Source organism: Panicum virgatum, chromosome 4N (assembly GCF_016808335.1).
Source record: "Panicum virgatum strain AP13 chromosome 4N, P.virgatum_v5, whole genome shotgun sequence".
Taxonomy (NCBI): domain Eukaryota; kingdom Viridiplantae; phylum Streptophyta; class Magnoliopsida; order Poales; family Poaceae; genus Panicum; species Panicum virgatum.
The window spans coordinates 34,650,276-34,660,422 of NC_053148.1; the positions used below are offsets into that span (position 1 = coordinate 34,650,276).

General features: G+C 56.2%; 1 pseudogene; it reads left to right on the forward strand.

The window, feature by feature from the left end:
• The first annotated feature begins 231 nt into the window (after positions 1-231).
• On the forward strand, positions 232-7,455 carry LOC120668813 (annotated as a pseudogene).
• Positions 7,456-10,147: the final 2,692 nt, after the last annotated feature.

Consider the following 10,147-nt stretch of genomic DNA (forward strand, 5'->3'; position numbering starts at 1 on the left):
ACCTGTGGGACAAATGTGGAATAATCATTTTGAGACGTTTCACAAATATGCATGCAGTCTCCCACATCTAAATATTGTTTCTCAATTAAGTTACCTCTAAATTCAAAATTCATACGCTGTGCTGCAGAACCCTCATAATGCATCCATCCACCAACCACTATTGTACGAAGCTGACACGCACTTACAGGTTTTTTAAAAATATAAACTATTATACGTATACAAGTTCCTATATATACGGAGCCATAAGGCAAGATTGCAAGACATGCAAAAATCCATCCTTGACCACAACACAACAACAACAATGGATCTTTCCTCTCCACAGCTAGTGCTCCCCGTTGCTGTTCTCCTCGTTCCATTTTTCTACTTCTTCATCAAATACAAAAGATCACAAAGCCTGTTTCTCCCGGTGAAATGGCCGATAGTTGGCATTCTCCCTGCCATCCTTGCCAACCTCAACAACGCACACGACTACATCACCCTTGTCCTTTCCGCCTCGAGCCGCAACTTCAAGGTGCACGGGCCACTCGCGACGAGCATGCAGTTCTTCTTCACCAGCGACCCGCGAAATGTCCGGCACATCTTCACCTCCAACCATGCCAAGTTGCCAACTACGTACCCCAAGGGCGAGGAGTTCGCCGAGGCCTTCGACATCATGAGAGGGAGCTTCTTCACCGTCGACGGCGAACCCTGCCGCCGGCACCGCGCCAAGATCCAGAGCATCCTGAGCAACCCGCGGGTGCTGGCCCTGATCGCCTGCTCCTGCCGCGACAAGGTGGAGAGCGGCCTGCTCCCTTTCCTGGCGCGCATGGCGGACGCCGGGGCGCCGTTCGACATGCAGCTGCTGAACACGAGGTACGCGTTCGACGTGACCGCGACGCCGGTCTTCGGCGCCGACCCCGGCCTCCTGCCCCCGGCCATGCCGCCCCTGCACGTCACGGACGCAATGGACACCGTCATGGAGGTGCCCTTCCTCCGGCACGCCATGCCGGCGTTCTCCTGGAAGGTGATGAGGCGGCTACTAGGGATCGGTCCGGAGAGGAGGCTCGCCGCCGCGAAGACGGTGCTGCGTGAGTTCGTCGCGAAGATGATGGAGATGGGCCGTAAGCAGCAGGTCGTCGCCCATGGCGGCGTGGGAGTTGTTCGGAAACAAGAAGATGACGACGACGAAGAAGCTCCCTTGCTGAACATTCAGTCCTCCTGCATCGACGACCCCGACTACGGCGGCGAGGTGCTCCACGCGACGCTCATCAACTACCTCGTCGCCGGCCGGGACACGGTCGGCACGGGGCTGTCGTGGCTATGGTACAGCATCGCCACTGTTGGTCACCGGACGGCGGCGAGCGCCGGCGAGCTGGACACGGTCGGCGGCAAGCAAGAACACAGAAACAAACTCAACGCGAACTCGTGTGACACGGTGGGTTTTGGTGCTGCTTGAAAGCGCAGCGTTTTCTGTTGTTAGCTTCTCCTTTTATTATGTATTACAAAGAGCGATGCTGCCACGGCGCGCACGACGCGAGAATTGTGCGCGTCCATCCCCACGCACCGCGTTCGCCGGCCATGACTGCATGCCCGAGCAAGTAGCTGAGCGATTCTCACGCTACGGTTCCTACGCACGCGGCTGCCACAATCCGGAGCTCGCGTGCATGCAAATGGGAAGAAAGAAAACATGCTAAACTCAGATCAGCGCCAGGCTTATCTAACATTACTCCTCCTAAGTCTTGCGCTGGTGCTGTACATCTCGAACCCCAATCAACGAGCGCAGTTCACAGAAGCGCTCTCGCGCCAGGGCCTTGGTCAGAATGTCAGCAAGCTGTTCTGCAGTTCTGACCGACTCCGTCTTTACCCTGCCATCCTCAACACACTCACGAATGAAGTGATACCTGACATCGATGTGTTTGCTGCGGTCGTGGAACACAGGGTTTTTGCTGAGCGCGATGGCGGACTCATTGTCAATCTTCAAGCTGGTGGCGCCGGCCTCTCTGCCTCTGAGTTCTGAGATCAGCCGTGCCAGCCAAATCCCCTGACAAGCAGCTGTAGTTGCAGCTATGTACTCTGCTTCACAGGACGATAGAGCTACAACCTTTTGCTTCTGAGATTGCCAGGTGACTGGGTTGTTGCCGAGGAAGAAAAGGACGCCGGTAGTGCTCCTCCGTGTATCAATATCACCTGCCTGATCGCTATCGCTGTAACCGAGCAGGCGGGCCTCCTCCTGCTTCTTCCTCTTGTACTGACAGCCATAGCTGAGGGTCCCAGAGATATACCTGAGAATCCTCTTGACTGCACCAAAATGCTCGGTGGTCGGGCTTTCCATGAAACGACTCACATAACCCACCGAGTATGCCAAATCCGGCCTTGTATTCACCAAGTATCGCAGCGACCCCACAATACTTCTATACTGAGTAGGATCAATAGCCGGACCAGTGCTCAACTTACTGAGTTTCAGGCGTGGTTCCATGGGGGTGCAGGTTGATTTGCACCCAGTCATCCCTGCTGTTTCCAGAATCTTGGCAGCGTATGCATTCTGGCACAGGGTGATGCCCTCCTCCGATTGGGATTCCTCCAAGCCGAGGTAGTAGTGGAGACGGCCCAGGTCGCTCATCTTGAAAGTGGAGTGCATCTCTGACTTGAATGTGTCGATGTCGACTTGATTGCCGCCGGCAATGATGAGATCATCAACATATACTCCCACCACGAGGCGGCGATCACCAGCGCCACGGAGGTAGACGGCATGTTCAGAGGTACTCCTCTGGAACCCGAGCCTGATCAGGGACTCATCGAGTTTGGCGTACCAGGCTCGAGGGGCTTGCCGGAGCCCGTACAGTGCCTTGACAAGGTGGAGCACCTTGCGTTCATGGCCCCGGAGGACGAAGCCGGGGGGCTGCTCGACGTAGACTTCTTCTTGCAGCACGCCATTCAGGAAGGCGGATTTAACGTCCATATGGTGAACTGCCCAGCCCTCGCATGCGGCGTGTGCGAGCAGCAGCCGCACCGACTCGAGGCGTGCCACGGGAGTGAAGACTTCGTCGAAGTCGATCCCCTGGCGCTGGACATAGCCCTTGGCTACCAGCCGGGCCTTATGCTTGGTGATGATCCTGGATGCATCCTTCTTAGCCTTGTAGACCCACTTGAGGCCTATTGGCCGGGTGCGGAGCGGTGGCTCGACCAGCTCCCACGTGCCGCTTGCTTCAATGGAGGTCATCTCATCCAGCATAGCATGGCGCCAACACTCATGGCGTAGTGCCTCCTCGAGAGAGGTCGGCTCGGCATCACTTGCAAGCAGCAGGCGCTCCTCCAGCTCCCGGTCAGCAAACCCCGGCGGTGAGGCTGGTCCGAGCACGTTGTCGACACGCCGGAACCGAAGGGGTGCGTCGTCATCGTGGTCGGCGTCCAGCAGCTCGCTGGCTCCAGCTCCAGGCGGCGACACGAACTCGATGTGTTGGTGCGGCGCTGAGCTTGATGTCGCGGACACAGGACCACTAGCTGAAGGGGTCACCACGGGCAAGTCCACGACTGCCGCCGGCGATGATGTCGATGGAGCAGGTGAAGCTGAACGTGGCGCCAAGTCTTCGGCTGGAGCGCGCGTCGGTGCACTGGTGGTGGTGATCACCACGGGCTCCAGGGACTCGGACTCCTCGATGACGAAGCCACCAGGGTCGACGTCGTGCTCAGCGGGCCACGCCCACTGTGCCGCTTCCTCGAAGATGACGTCGCGGCTGATGTGGACGCGCCGGGTCGTCGGGTCGTAGGCGCGATACGCCTTGGAGCCGGGCTCGTACCCGACGAAGATCATGCGCCGGCTGCGGTCGTCCAGCTTCCTCAGGTTCGGCGCGGTCACCTTGACGTGAGCGACGCACCCGAACGTGCGGAGGTGGTGCACTGCCGGCGTGCTCCCGGTCCACAGCTCGTACGGCGTTCTTCCCCCAATGGCTTTGCATGACGACCGGTTCAAGAGGTACACAGCCGTCACCATAGCTTCTCCCCAGAACACGCCAGGAAGGGACTTGGCCTTCAGCATGCTTCGGGCCGTGCCCACGACAGTCTGGTTGCGACGCTCCACGACACCGTTCTGCTGGGGCGTGTACGGTGCCGTGAGCTCGCGCCGAACTCCGAGGTGGGCGCAGTAGTCGTTGAAGACCGTCGAGGCGAACTCGCCCCCGCGATCGGTGCGCAGGGCAAGTAGCTTCTTCCCGGTCTTGCGTTCGGCCGCGGCTTGGATGTTCTTGATTGCGGCAGCAGCAGCATCCTTGCTCGGCAACAGGGCGATCCACATATAACGTGAGAAATCGTCAACGAGCAGAAGGAAGTACCGGTTGCCGCTAGGTGTCGCCGGCGTGATGGGCCCGCAGAGATCGCCGTGGAGAAGTTGCAGCGCCTCCGTCGAACGCCCGAGCGCCTTCTGAGGGAAGGGCGCCCGGCGCTGCTTGCCGACGAGACATGCCTCGCAGACCTGCTCGACCTGACTGAGCAGGGGCAGACCGCGGACCAGGCCTTCCCGCGCCATCTTGCGCAGCGCGGCGAAGTTGATGTGGCCGAAGCGTGCGTGCCAGATCCAGGCGTCTTCATCCGAGCGTGCCGCCAGACACACGGGACGTGCTATGGTGGCGTCGAGCATGTACAGGCGCCCTGGGCCGTGCGGGATCCTGACAAGCAGGCGCCTGTTCTCGTCACGGATGCGCATGATGCCGTCCTCCACCAGCACTTGGTGCCGGTCCTCATCCAATTGGCCGACGGAGATGATGTTGGCCGTCAGACGAGGAAGGAAGTAGACGTTCGGCAGCGACCGGTGCTCCCCGTTTTTGCAGGAGAGGAGGACAGTGCCGCTCCCCTCGATGCGTGCGGTGGAGCCGTCCCCGAACTTCACAAATCCGGTGATGCCGGTGTCGAGGCTGGCGAAGGCGGACCGGGCCCCTGACATGTGATTGGAGGCACCGGTGTCTAGGATCCAGCGGCTTGGATCCCGATCTTCGACGTTGTCGAACGTGGCGAAGACCTTACGCTCGGTGAGGTGGAGCTCGGCGATCGGCAAGGATGTCCGCTCGGTGGAGCGTGTCGAGGGCACGAGAGGGACGGAGTCCTCCTCCTGGACCGAGCAGACGGCCATCATCAGCGTGTCCTCCTCTTCCTGGGCCACATGGGCCTTTTGGGCCGGCTCCTCCTTCTTCTTGCTGCGGCAATCTCGGGCCCAATGGCCCTTGATCCCACAACGTGGGCAGGGATCCTCTGGGGGCGCGCGGCCGGCGCTCCAGCCTGCCCGCGAATCGCCATGGCCGCCGGAGCCGCGCCCGCGACCCCGGCCACGACGCTTGCCACGGCTGCCGGAGCTCGACCCGCCGCGGGTGGACCCTTGGTCCTTCTTCTTGTACCGCTCAACCCACTGCTCCTCAGTGAGCAGCAGTTTGCCGCCGGCGGTCTGCTGTGCAGGTGGCTCGACGTCGTCGGCCGCCTTCAACCTCCCTGTAACCTCCTCGATTGACAGCTTTGAGATGTCAAGTAAAGTTTCAATGGAGATTACCAGCTGCTTGTAGCGGGGACGCACAACACGCAAGTACTTGGCCACCACTTTCTCGTCAGGCTCCGGGTCGCCCAACGTCGCCAAGCGCTGCACGATGCCGGTCAGGCGCAAGGCGAAGTCCTCGATGGGTTCACCGTCGCGGAGGGCGATGGACTCGTACTCGGTGCGAAGGTTCTGCGCCGTTGCCTTCCGCACGCGGTCGTCGCCGATGCGGAGAGTCTTGATGGCCTCCCAGGCTTCCTTGGCGGACTCCTTGGCCACCAGGATCGGGATCATCTCCGCCGGAACTCCGCTGCAAATCGCGTCGAGCGCGCTGCGGTCGTCGTCGTAGTCGGCGTCGGCGAACTTGACGGCGTCCCACAGGTGGCGCGCTTGCATCTTCAGCTGCATGCGAAGCGACCACTCATGGTAGTTCGTCTTCGTCAATTGCGGCCAGCTGCCGGAGCTCCCACCATCTCGGATGATGCGCTCGACGATGACTTCCCGCGGACGGCGTGCATCCCGGGTGCGCGAGCGACGTGCGTCGCGCGTGTGCGATCGGCGCGGTGGAGAACGGCTCGAAGAGGGCGTGCGCTGCGGCGTCTTGTCTTTCGGCGAGCGTGGCGGGGTCTTGCTGCTCCCCGACGTGCCGACCTTGATCGGCGGCGGCGTCTGGCCACGACGCGGTGGCGTCCGGCCACGGCGCGGCGGCGATGTCATTGCGGCGCAGGTCCCTTCTTACGGCTCTGATGCCACTTGTTGGTCACCGGACGGCGGCGAGCGCCGGCGAGCTAGACACGGTCGGCGGCAAGCAAGAACACAGAAACAAACTCAACGCGAACTCGTGTGACACGGTGGGTTTTGGTGCTGCTTGAAAGCGCAGCGTTTTCTGTTGTTAGCTTCTCCTTTTATTATGTATTACAAAGAGCGATGCTGCCACGGCGCGCACGACGCGAGAATTGTGCGCGTCCATCCCCACGCACCGCGTTCGCCGGCCATGACTGCATGCCCGAGCAAGTAGCTGAGCGATTCTCACGCTACGGTTCCTACGCACGCGGCTGCCACAATCCGGAGCTCGCGTGCATGCAAATGGGAAGAAAGAAAACATGCTAAACTCAGATCAGCGCCTGGCTTATCTAACATCCACGAACCCCTCAGTCCTACTGCGTATCCGCTGGGAGCTCGAGCCCACCGCGTCGCGCAAGGCCGGCACGAAGAACAAATCAGGGCCAGACGCCATGGTGACCTTCGCGCCGGAGGAGACGAAGGAGCTCGTCTACCTGCACGCCGCCGTGTTCGAGGCGCTGCGGCTCCACCCTCCGGCGCCAATCGAGCGCAAGACCGCGCTGGGCGACGACACGCTGCCGAGCGGGCACGAGGTGCGCGCCGGCGACACCATCCTCATCTCGCTCTACGCCATGGCGAGGATGGAGAGCGTGTGGGGCGGCGACTGCCGGGAGTACAGGCCGGAGAGGTGGCTCTCGGTCTCTCGGACGACGGGAGCAAGCTGCAGTACGTGCCTTCCCACAAGTTCCTGGCCTTCAGCTCGGGGCCCAGGAGTTGCCTCGGCAAGGACATCGGGCTGATGCAGGTGAAGACGGCCGTCGCCAACGTGGCGTGGAACTTCGATGTGGAGCTGGCCATGGTGGAAGGGCATGCTGCCGCTGTCGAGCCGAAGCTCTCGTGCATTCTGCTTCTGCAGATGAAGAACGGGCTCATGATGAAGGTGAAGAAAAGGGTGGAATAATGTGACACTGTGCAAAGTTAAGCGCTATCTATCCTTATCAGCAACAAGAAAAATTATACTATGAATGCAGTTTGCAACAGGAAGATCAACTCTGCGCTACAATAATATCAGCAGAGCATAGCATGGATTTTTCAGAAGTAATAAACCTGCCCTGTATCGGAACCTTGTATGACCATTTGTTTTCCCTCATAATGCACGGCAGTGCTCTCCTACTATATATACCTGTGTGTTGGCAGTCAAAATTGGCAAACACCGAGGCCGACCGGTCAAATCGATCTGGGCATGTCCACTCCGAGTCGAGTTAGATTTGTGATTTGGAGTCCATTTGTAACCCGATTTGGAAGGGGTACGCCATGACCGATTGAGGTCCTTGTACCCAATCAAATCAATCAACCTACTTTTTTCCTATTTTCCTTAAATCCTACCTTTTCCAACCTCGTGTTGTTCTTTGCTCATCTCTGCGGCGTTTAAGGGCGTCTTGGGTGGCCTGCCGACTCCAAAACAATCCTAGATCTGCGAGCTCCGACGGGTCCCTCCCGAGCTCACGCTTTAGGTCTTCGCAAAGCTTATCTGCGTTCGACCGATCTGACCGGTTGGCGCGACCGGTCTGACCGGTCGTCGGGGTGCTTCGTCAGGTTGCGATCGTTGCGATCCTGCGCGTTCTAGCGCTTGTGTGTTGACCAATTCTGCATCAACATATCTGCATTCATCGGTTACAATGACCGGTGAAAAGGTTAACCCCTCCAAGGTAGATTCCACTCCCGTTAATGTCAAGTACGAGGACATACCTGAGGAGAGCCGCAAGCAATTCGAGGCCCTGCTCAAGAAGGAGCAGGAGGAGGCCACGAAGAGATTGCTTGCATGTTACGGGAAGACTCGGCAAGGCGTATTCGAGAAGGAGAAGTTTGTCATGCCTACATTCACGCTGCCACCGCCGAACCCATCTACTACGGTTATAGCTACTGCACCATCTGCTTCCACTACAAGCGATGTAAGTTTTTCATTCGATTCTATTAAGCAGTTTGGGGAAGCCTTTTTGGGTAGAATCGAACAATCGCAGAAGCTTACACAAGATCTACTTATTGATTTAAATCTACAAAATAGGGGTAAGAAAGTCGCTAATGATTATCCGAATCAAACACCTAATGCTAGTCTCACGACTGCGCCAACAGAGAATTATCAGTATGGTATGCCGCCGAATTACTTCATGGGGCAGACACCACCACCAGGCATAGTTCGGCCCTCTATGGCCGAACCGGTCAGATTGGTCCAGTCGACCGGTCAGACCAGTGCCTTAGTGGCTGGACCGGTCCGACTGGTCACTCAAATCGGTGCCATGGTGCTCGGTTCTGCGTCACAGCCACAACTTGCGCCTCTTCCTACTTCGGCCGCACTTGGCTTGGAAGATGAATTAGCGGATTTTGTGCCGCCGTATACTACAAAATCATATGGTGAACCCCCATTTCCTCCAGCGTTGCCCAAGGATGTTTGGGATGATTGGCTTAAGTCAAATCCTCAATATGCCACACAGACGATGTCCACTACTGATCTTATGACACATCGTTTAGGCCAAACATCCACGGGTAACTATTAGGTCGATCTTGCTAGGATGAGTGAAGATCTGGCCAGCATGTTTAAGTCTAAACTTGGTTTGGACGTGGGTAGGAGTCGGCTTTATCAAAGGTCGTATGTTGATGCTTTCGATTTGATTCCTTACCCTGCTTGTTGGCGTGTTCCCGATTTTGCCAAATTTAGCGGTGATGATAACGGATCCACTTGGGAGCATATCAGCCAATATATCGCTCGACTTGGGGAAGCTGGTTCTAGTAAATCTTTGCGCATTCGTTTATTCTCTTTGTCTTTAACTGGAACGACTTTTTCTTGGTTTTCATCGTTAGCTCCAAATGTGATTAGTTCTTAGGACGAATTAGAACAGAAGTTTTATGATTATTTTTATAGTGGGGATAATGAAACTAAATTAACAGACTTGACATCGGTTAAACAGGGTAGAGATGAATCTATCCATGAGTATTTTAAAAGATTTAAAGATATTAAAAATTGATGTTACAATTTGACTTTTTCTGAAAAAATTTGGCCAATTTAGCTCTTGCGGGTTTACGTTCTAGTTATAGAGAGAAGATTGATGGTTCAGATCACTATTCTTTAAATCAGCTTTAGGCAAGAGCTTTAGGCCAAGAGGTGAAATTCAGAAAAGAAAAAGATACCTACAAGTCCCATCGCTCAAACACGCATATTGTTGAATATGATTCCGATTCATCGGACGATGATGATATAGAGGTATACGCTATTGAGTTTGTTTGGCCAGCCTCGGCCAAACCATGTTCTTGCGCATCTCTTAAGCCGACTCAAAGGAATCGGCAAGAAGACATGAAATTTACTTTTGATGTGTCCAAGTGTGATCGTATTTTTGATGAATTATTTAGACTTGGGCATTTGAAATTACTCATGTTATACCACTGCTTGAGGAGCTAAAGTGACGTGATTATTGTAAATTTTATAATTCTTCATCTCATGCAACTAACGATTGCAATTTGTTTCGTCGACAAGTACAATCGGCCATAAATGAAGGACAATTGACCTTTCCGGAGATGATGATAGATAAAGGTCCGTTCCCTGTGCATACCATTGATCTCAACAACGCTAAGGTACTCATTCACCCGGATCAAGCCGAAGGGGCGAAGGGCAAGAACGTGATCATTGGTGATGAAAGGCCGTTGATTGTTGATAACAAGATTCTGGCCAGGGAAGTGGTTCAGGAGAAGGCTCCTGATGGGAAGAAGAATATGAGGATAATACTTAAGCCTCATACACTAGGAGGCAAAAGGGTTCTTCTTCAGGCGACCGGCCTGCTGCTAAGCCGATACCGGTCAAACTAGTTGCTCCGACCG